Raw genomic sequence first — 9,291 nt, forward strand, 5'->3', positions numbered from 1 at the left:
TATTTTAATGACAGCATATGCATTTCTGAAACATACCGGCTTTGCTGGCTTCTCTGTAGAGAATCAGGTCTGATAAACTCAAAAGAAAGTTTCCCAACAGAGTCCCTGGGAGGACAGCTGATAAAGGCAGGGAATGGGTAGTGTGTGTTTGAAATTCCCCATTCAGATGCCGAGAGGAGAGGTGCCATTTAAAAATAATAGATTTTAAAATATCAGTGGCTTAAAAAATTCTAGTCAGCTATCTCCCTTGGACATTTCTTTTGTCTCTTGGAGGGTTGGGGATAGACATTCTTTAAGCTCTATTAATACATTTTCTCTTATAAATATTCATGCAGTGTTCCAGGGGCCTCCCCCATTGCCTCAGGGTGGGCTCTCCACCCTAGCAAGAGTGATGCCGGAGGAGATGCTAAATTTCTAACAAGGTCCCAGGTCAGCCTCAGACAACCCAGAGCCATTTGAAAGCACCAAAGACTTTTCAGTTGAGATAAAGGGTTATAAATGTCTGTGTGTCCAGGCTTATATTCCACATGAGAGGATTAGTTTTCACTTTCTGTAAACTCTTCCAGTCGTTGGAAGTAGTGATGATTTTGTGTGTTTTGTGCTTCACACAGGAAGAAAACAGATCTGCTGGTTGGAAAGACGCTTTTTTATTTCCTTTTTTCTCAATCCACTGATTACTCACTAAGGCCTGATCCATTATTGAGCGCAAGTCAGCAAAATCTCTCTGATAGCAATAGGTTCGTACATTTAGAAACATAAAGTGTTCGACCTGGGATCCCAAGGTCATTGGCTTGCTGGGTAGGAATTTAGATTCAGGTCATGCAGAGTACTTTCCACTATTCAAAGTGCTTACGCTATGGAAATTTTTCCAATGATCTAACCCTAGATCCTTTTGTGCTGTTCTCCCTACATCAGGGTATGTTACTAGGAAGTGGATGAAGTTTAGAGCTGCGTTTACTCATTCCCCCTTATTGGGATATGGATCTCTCACACCGCCAGGGCCTGACTGGTTAATTTTGCCCACAAAATGCTTTCCAGGCCCAAGTGGTGAGCATACAGAGCTTATGTCGACACTTATGTCTGTGGTCCCACTTTTATACTTGTGCACGTTTTTTCTTAATTAAAAAAAATTTTTTTTTTTTAACATTTACTTATTTTTGAGAGACAGAGAGAGAGCATGAGCAGGGGAGGGCAGAGAGAGAGGGAGACACAGAATCCGCAGCAGGTTGCAGGCTCTGAGCTGTCAGCACAAAGCCCGAAGCAGGGCTCGGACCCACAAACCACGAGATCATGACCTGAGCTGAAGTCAGACGCTTAATCAACTGAGACACCCAGGCGCTCCTACACTTGTACACGTTTTAAATTGTGGAGGGTAATAAAATATTTTACTAAAAGAAGCTTATCTTGTCTTTCATTTTTATTTCAGAGATACTTTATTTTCATTTATGATTCAGCTTTAAATGGTATCTGGGCCCACTCTTTCAGTTCTCTGCTGCTGCTTTTTCTGTCAAGCAGGTAGAAATTTTATAAATGAATTACCAGGTGAGCTCCTTATTTAAGTGGAACTCACATTAATTCATTGTGAAAATAAAATGTCTGCTCTCCTTAACTCACCCACTCAGTTTATTTTCTTTACAGTGTGTTTTCCTTAACCAGCACAGCACAGCAGAAAACACATCAAACTGGGTGTCCTGTGACCTACATTGTAGACACAGCTCTTCACAAATGGGTAAACCTGGACAAATCATACATAAAAGGATGGGGTTATGCTAGGTGCTCTGGAGGGTGAGCTTCTCAGACTTTACCATGTATATTAGTCTGGGTTTTCCAGAGAAACAGCACCAGTAAGAGAAAGAAATATAAATATAAATAATATACAATATATACATGGATCTATATCTATCTATCTATCCATCTGAGAGTTATTTTAAGGAATTGACTCGTGTAATTATGGAGGTTTGGCAAGTCCAAAATCTGCAGGGTGGGCTGGCAGATTGGAGTCCCATGGAAGAGTTGCAGTTTGAGTCCAAAGATGGTCTGCTGGTAGAACTCCTTGTTCCTAGGGGAAAATCAGTCTTTTTTCTATTAAGGTTTCCAAGTGATTGGACAAGTCCCATTCACATTATGAAGCATAATCTGCTTTACTCAAAGTTTATGTATTTAAATGTTAATCTCATCTAAAAAATTCGTGTAGAGAAACATCTAAAATACTGTTTGACCAGTTATCTGGCTACTGTGGCCTAACCAAGTTGAGACACAAAATTAACCATCACACCATACATAAGAATCACCTGAGATACTTGTTAAACATAGATTCCTGGGCTCCATCCTTAGAGATTCTGATTCTTTTTTTTTTTTTTTTAATTTTTTTAATGTTTATTTTTGAGAGAGAGAGAGAGGGAGAAGAGTATGAGTGGGTCAGGGGCAGAGAGAGAGAGAGGGAGACACAGAATCTGAAACAGGTTCCAGGCTGTGACCTGTCAGCACAGAGGCCCGATGCGGATCTCAAACTCACCAACTGGGAGATCATGACCCGAGCGGAAGTCGGAGGCTTAACCAACTGAGCCACCCAGGCCCCAGAGATTTTGAGTCTAATTGCAATTCTAATAAGCTCCCAGGTGATGCTGATGCGGCTATTTTAGGAATTAGTTTCTGAGTGGTATTGGTCTTGGTATGCTATCGTATGATCATGGGCCAGACTCTTCTACAGATGGGGACACTGAAGCCCGGAGTTATAAATGGGCTTGTCCAAACGCTCTTATATAGTTAGATATTCTACCCCAAATTTTAGCCCAGGGCTCATTCTTCTTAACATACTTATCATACAAATGAACTTTCTTAGGATGAAATCTAGCTTTGTAATTGAGGTTTCCTCAAAACCAATGAACTAATGGGATTTTTCATAGAACTTGGCAACCTGATTCTAAAATTCATGTGGAAGAGAAAAGGCCAGGACTAGTCAAAGCAAGTTTGAAAAAGAATAAGGAGGAAAGACCCACACAACTATATCCGCAGGTGTTCTATAGAACTATAGCAATTAAAGCAGCATAGTATTGACAAATAGACCATTGGGACAAACCAAGAACCCATTGTCAGACCACGTATATTTGAGATGTTCATGACTGAGGTAGCATTATGAGAAAAAGATAAGCTATCAATAGATACTGCCAGAAAAGGGTCATCTATGTAAGGAGAAAATATACTTCCTAACATAAAAAATTAAAAATACAAATGAATAATAGAAAAAAAAATTTTAATACATATAACCATCAAAGGATTTTACACACACACACACACACACACATGCACACTTACAAATGAATATGAAAAAGAAACAATTCAATAGAAACATAGGCACAGATTATGAAGTCACTTCATTGAAAAGGACAGTCAAATGTCTATAATTGTATGAAAATATTCATGCTATGAGACATAGAAATCAGTATAATCACGTTAGAGGGCAATGTGGCAATGTCTAGGAAGGTAGAAGGTGTACATTCCTCATAGTCCAGGAAATTCTTTGTACTTACAAAGATAGCTTTTGCAGAGTTGTTCCAGCAAAAAATTGGAGATAATAGCTCAGTAAAGAAATAGTTCAACAAATTGTAGGATAATTACATTTTGGAATACAAAATAGAGTAGGTCTTGATAGATCTATACAGATAAAGTTAAAAAAAAACCTAGTGTTGAGTGAAAAAAAGAGAAGTTGCAAAATGACACATAACGTATGATACCACTTGAGTAAAGTCTCAAATCTCACAAAACAATGCTGTATATTGTTATGGATGCACATTGCCATAGGATATAGATCAACTTCAGGATATGATTATCTTTGGGGTGTAGAGAGTGGGCAAAGGGAGAGACTAGAGGATGAGAAGAGGGATTTAGCTGTATCTTTTTTTTTTTTAAATCTCAAGGTGACATGACAAAAGAGTAAAATGTTTATGTTAAACTGTGTTAAATTTGGGTAGTGGGTATCTGAGTGTTTTATTATTTTCTATATGTTTGAAATTGTCCATAATGACATGTTTTTAAAGAAATAAAAACACTACTCCCACAGTTATTATTTTTAGTATACAATTGTGTTTTTTCTGAGGCCTAAAATGTATGCACTTTCTCCTTTCTATGTATTATTTTTTCTTAGGTATCCTTTTCCACTTACTATAAAATCTTTGAGTTGGAAGAAAATTTAGAGGACATTTGTTTAAATCTACCACTTAAGATGGGCACTTCTGGATTCAAACTGGTGTTCCAGGTAAAAACACTTGTTAGAGTTTTCTTATAAGCTTAATAATCTGGAAAATATGGTTTTGGTTAACTGGAAATTTTGTTTTAACTGAGTCAAGGTCCAGGGATAATGACGTTTTTTTAAAAAGTAGAATATAATAAATTACACTTAACATTAATACTATGCTGAACACATAATTTTAACTGTAATGACACAGAAGGCTGTGAAGATTTCGGGGTCATCATCATAACCATCAATTATCATTATTTTGGTAATATGTGGAAGTGCCAATTGAAAGAGATCTGATTGGTAAAATGTCAGTTAACATGGAATAAAAAGAATCCATGTAGAAAAGGGAATTATCACTTATGGAGGTATTGTGGGGTGTGCTTTAGATATATAATTTCATTTAAATCGTTCAGCAATCTGAAATGTAGATATCCTTACTCTTGATTTTCAAATAAAGCCATTGCAGTTCAGAGAGAGAGGTAATTTACCCTAAGTCCTGTTGGGAAAATTATCCCAAACCTGAAAATAAAGCAAAAAGATACCTGCATGACCTTCAATATCATACTGGAGCTTTATCTAATTGGAGCCCACAGAGTATTCATTCTCTAGGGGAATGTACTCTTGTGTGACTTCTTATTTACTATTGATTAGTACCAGGCTCTATGAACTTATATGAAGTTATAATTTAACTTGTGAATTTCATTTCATTTCTCTTCTTTTCTTTTCTTTCTTTTTTTTTTTTTTACCTTTCTTTCTTTCTTTACCTTTCTTTCTTTCTTTCTTTCTTTCTTTCTTCTTTCTTTTGTAAGCTCTGTGGCCAATGTGGGGCTCGAACTCGTAAGCCTCAGATCAAGGGTATGGACTCGGGCGACTGAGCCAGCCAGGTGTCCCTAACTCATGAATTTTTGTCGTGAAAATGCAACTGATTTTTGTCCAGTATAAAATGCAATTCCAAAGATCATTTCAATCTATCTGTCTTTCTATCTATAGATACAGATTTAGTCTTTCCAATTATTGAACCAGTTTTACAGTCCTACTGCTTCCTTCATTAGTAGGGCAAATGAATTTTGGCATGTGTCCTTTGTGTATTTGTACAACAGTCAAGTTTGTACCTTATTGAAAATACTTCGGGGGCCCACAGCTAGAGGCAGAGCTTTAGACCTAGAGTGCATGCTCTTGCTCTCACACTGTCTCTTTTTGGCCGTATGTAGTGTACTTCATTATGGAGAATCCAAGCTTGATTAAGGAACTGGTCCTCCTAAGTGGAGGCAGGGAGAATCTCGTTAGAAAACAATGCCAGTTTTCATTAATCTGAGAGGTAGATATAATATGGAGAAATCTCATCTCTGGACATGCATCTCCTAATAAGTAGAGGTCTTATCCCCTGGACCCATACATACAATTGCTACTTCCCCCTGCCCAGTAAAAAGAAGGATAGGATGGTGATCCACAATTTAGTCCTAATCTGTGTGACTAAGTGTCCTGTACGTATACACAAAATATATGTGTTTTGTATATGTGCACAGAATGGTTGAGTTTTGTACTAAGTCTCTTGCGTTTCATAGGCTGGATTCAATAGATTGTGCTTCTGTGGGTATCGTCAATGTCCCTATCTATAATTTCTATCACGATCTCCACCCAACTGACCTTAGCTCTATACTGAATCCCTATAACCCAAGTCATTTTACAAACATAGTTCTATTCTAGAAACTCTAATAATATACATTCACAAACATGTACCATGAAACTCTGCTCATTCCGTGTAATAAAGAAAGTGGACTGAATTAGTGAATGTGGAATTGTGGACCATTTTTCAAGGACTGAAGTAGCATTATTTTCAAGTACATATATGCTGGTATTTCAGTTATGAAACTATACCCAGTATTTGCCCTTAGGGGCTTAATTAACAGGGAGATAAAAGTGGTATGTAATTAGCTTATCAACAGAAGGAAGAAATGGACATTTCTTAAGTGATTGCAAAGGTAAGCAGGTTAAACAATCTTAGTTTCCTTGTAAGCCTTTCTAGACTATCAATTGAAACATAATAACCTTTCTTGATAAGAAAAACCAATAGAATTGTTTCAAGTCCAAAGAAAGGATGTGGACTGGGGAGGTTCCCATGCTTTTACATTTCCCCTACAGGTTACTTCATTAAAGGAGCTAATTGGCTTAGTCCACATCCCTGGTAACATCTTCTTGAAGCAAAATGTGGAACAAGGTCTCCTGGCAACTGGAAACTAGTGGCCACTGCCCTTTTGCCCAGAAAAAAGGGGGCTATCGTTGAACCAGGTGGAACCCAGAGGACACAGGCAGGCAGTCGGGGCCGAGCTGCTTGCTGATGCTAATTATCCTAGCCCAGTGCTTCCCTTCTGGGGAAGTAGGAGGAGAGAAATTCATGCCAAGTTCTTGCACAAGGTCAAATGTTTCTGGAGGAAGGCAGCCAGGGTTAAATTAGCAGTCAGAATGAGGTAGAAAGCTGGGTGGAGAAAAACAGGCTGGGAGAAGGGGGGAGAAGTCTGGAAATTCAAATAAAGACAGCAGTAAAAAGTAATTACTAACACATTTCCCAACTTGGAAAGCTAGCCACATCCCACACCAGGGCCAGACTCAGAGCTGTTCTGTTCCAAGAAGGTTGGAGCAGGCTCAGGCACAGGAAGGGACTGTGCAAGCCAGCTGCCTGTCCCTGGCTTTGGAGCTGTGCTCCCCGAAAAGGAAAATTCATCTTGAACGAGAAAGCAAAGGACATTGCTGCCTAAATTCTCCATTAAGATCAACACTCTCCATACATTCAATATATCTGTCCTTCCAGGACTACCCAACAGCAAAAAGTCATCAAACATCAAAACAAAGGAAACAGAAATCTTCCAGGAAAATGTAAGCCTTTGTGAACCTAAAATATTTTCCTTCTCTGCTGCTCATCAACATAACCGGAGGAAAGAAACTGTTTGTGGGAGGGACAGATCTCAGGAGAAGAGGAGGAGGTGAAGGAAAAAAAAGGAAAAGAGAAGCAATGCTCTCTGGTGTCAAGAAGAAAATCATGATTGGATTGACTGTTTGGAATGAACTGTTTTGACAGTTGATTTTTATTATTTTTTCCCCCTCCAACTTCAGAACCATGACAGACGGTTGTGGAACATCAAATTGACGAGCGAATACTTCATCAGATCTGGTTGCCTCAACAACTAAAATAGCCAAAATGTTAAGACAGTCAAATAAGATTGATTATTTCTGATACAATCTGTGGGTGGTTGACCCAAGAATTCTCAGCCCAATCACACATATAAACACAGAGGCCGTCTCAGCAGATGCAGAAGCAGGCAGCGGACAAGTGAAAAAACCGTCAATCACCTGGATGGATGCTCATCACTGCCGTGCCACGGAGCAGTGTGAAGAGAAACACCCAGAAAAGCCTCTGGATTGCTTCTGGGTGCTGGGTGTCACAGGAGGCAGCCAGCCTTAAAAAGCTGGGAATTCTGATCCTTCCGGTTTCTAGCAAAAAGACAGAGTCTGCTTGTAATGGAAAAACAGATTCCCTCAAATTGTTGTCTAGAGGTGCTGAATCATGCATGAATGTCAGGAGATGACGCCAACCACAGCATCATTTCATGGGGACTTTATCTGGTGTGAACCAAGAGAATTGTACTTTATGAATTTTCTTTAAGCATCCACAGATAATTGTTGTGCTGGGTCATATACCAAAAGGGAAATTAAATCTCTCTCATAATTGGATTTGGTATTTGCAGGCTTTCCTGAAGACAAGGGAAAGGAAGTTCATTTCAGACTTAAAGAAAAATCTTGAATTAAAGAATTGCAATCACCGTATCAGGTGCCTGTCTCAATTTAACCCACCGCTTGCAGAGGGATGAACGCCTCAGGGTGATGGCACAGGTACAAAAGGTTCCTGAGCGTCACACTTGTTTGTTTGTTTGGCTAAGTTTTTCCTTTTCATTGTGAGTTCTAAGAAAATTATTATTTGATAGCTTGGTGGCAATGCAGTCTGTGTTGAGAAAATAGGAATTGATTAAGAAGTGAGAGACTGTGAGAGACTGAAAATGAGTGGGGGAAAAAAGCCTACAAAGCATTTACAGTGTAATTTTCCAATACAGATTTGAGCAGATACCACATGCAGTTGGAAACAGATGCATTTTCAATGCTTTATTATTGAACGAAGAATAATTTCTGTTTCCCTCTTTTTAAAGAGAATCCAAGAAAATACAATGCTAAAATCTACATATTAGCATGGTATTCACTTGAATGCCTAATTGCTTGAAACTTGAAGGATTCTGTTTCGACTCAGAGATCCTGACATGGCTAGCATGCAGCCAGATGTTAGGGAAGAATATTTGCAAGAATCATTTCTGGAAACAAAACATTAATCTGTAAAGACATATGCTAGATTAATTAGCAAGAATGTTAACTTGATATGTGGATTTCTAATGAACCTGGGGATACGTCTGAATGTATGTTTAAAACTTAATAAGGGCACCTGGCTGGCTCAGTCAATGGAGCGTGTGACTCTTGATCTTGGAGTTGTGAGTTCAAGTCCTATGTTGGAAGTAGAGATTACTTGAAAAATAAAATGTTTTAAAAAAATAAAATAAAACATAATGTGACATCTTCTTCAATAACTTTGTATTTTATAATACTTTTTACTTTTCTATTCTGATTGGTCTGCACCGCAATCCTTGGGGGTCAACATCTACACTGGGCCAAGCTGATGAATATATAGCTTTGCCTGACGATTGACTGTCCTTTTCTTCCAGCTAAAATTGTAAGGGCTGAGCCTATCTTTATATAAGAGTGGTTGCTAAGTGACCCAAACAGATAATCCACTGTGAGGCCAGAAAATTATCCCATTCCTAGGAATTTGAACCAGGATCTTCCTAAAAAATAAGATAGTGGTGAGAGCCAATGTTGACATGTCTCTATGTAGAGGGAAGTTGGAGAGGCCATGATGCTAGCTGAAGTTCTAGGAAAGCAAAAACCATGAACCATTAGAAGTGATAAGGAGAGTCGAGAGACAGCAGAAGGTGAGCAGGAAGCAAGAGGGAGAA

The 9,291-nt window shown here is 38.6% G+C and overlaps 1 long non-coding RNA gene across 1 annotated transcript in view; it reads left to right on the forward strand.

The window, feature by feature from the left end:
* The window catches only part of LOC122491403, a 32,251-nt gene extending 23,443 nt beyond the window's left edge, over window positions 1-8,808 (forward strand). Inside the window, exons 2-3 of the long non-coding RNA XR_006299349.1 lie at window positions 4,145-4,255; window positions 7,047-8,808. This is a non-coding gene — a long non-coding RNA (uncharacterized LOC122491403). The remainder of the gene's footprint in view (window positions 1-4,144; window positions 4,256-7,046) is intronic.
* The last annotated feature ends 483 nt before the right edge of the window (window positions 8,809-9,291 follow it).

This window comes from Prionailurus bengalensis, chromosome C2 (genome assembly GCF_016509475.1).
Source record: "Prionailurus bengalensis isolate Pbe53 chromosome C2, Fcat_Pben_1.1_paternal_pri, whole genome shotgun sequence".
NCBI lineage: Eukaryota > Metazoa > Chordata > Mammalia > Carnivora > Felidae > Prionailurus > Prionailurus bengalensis.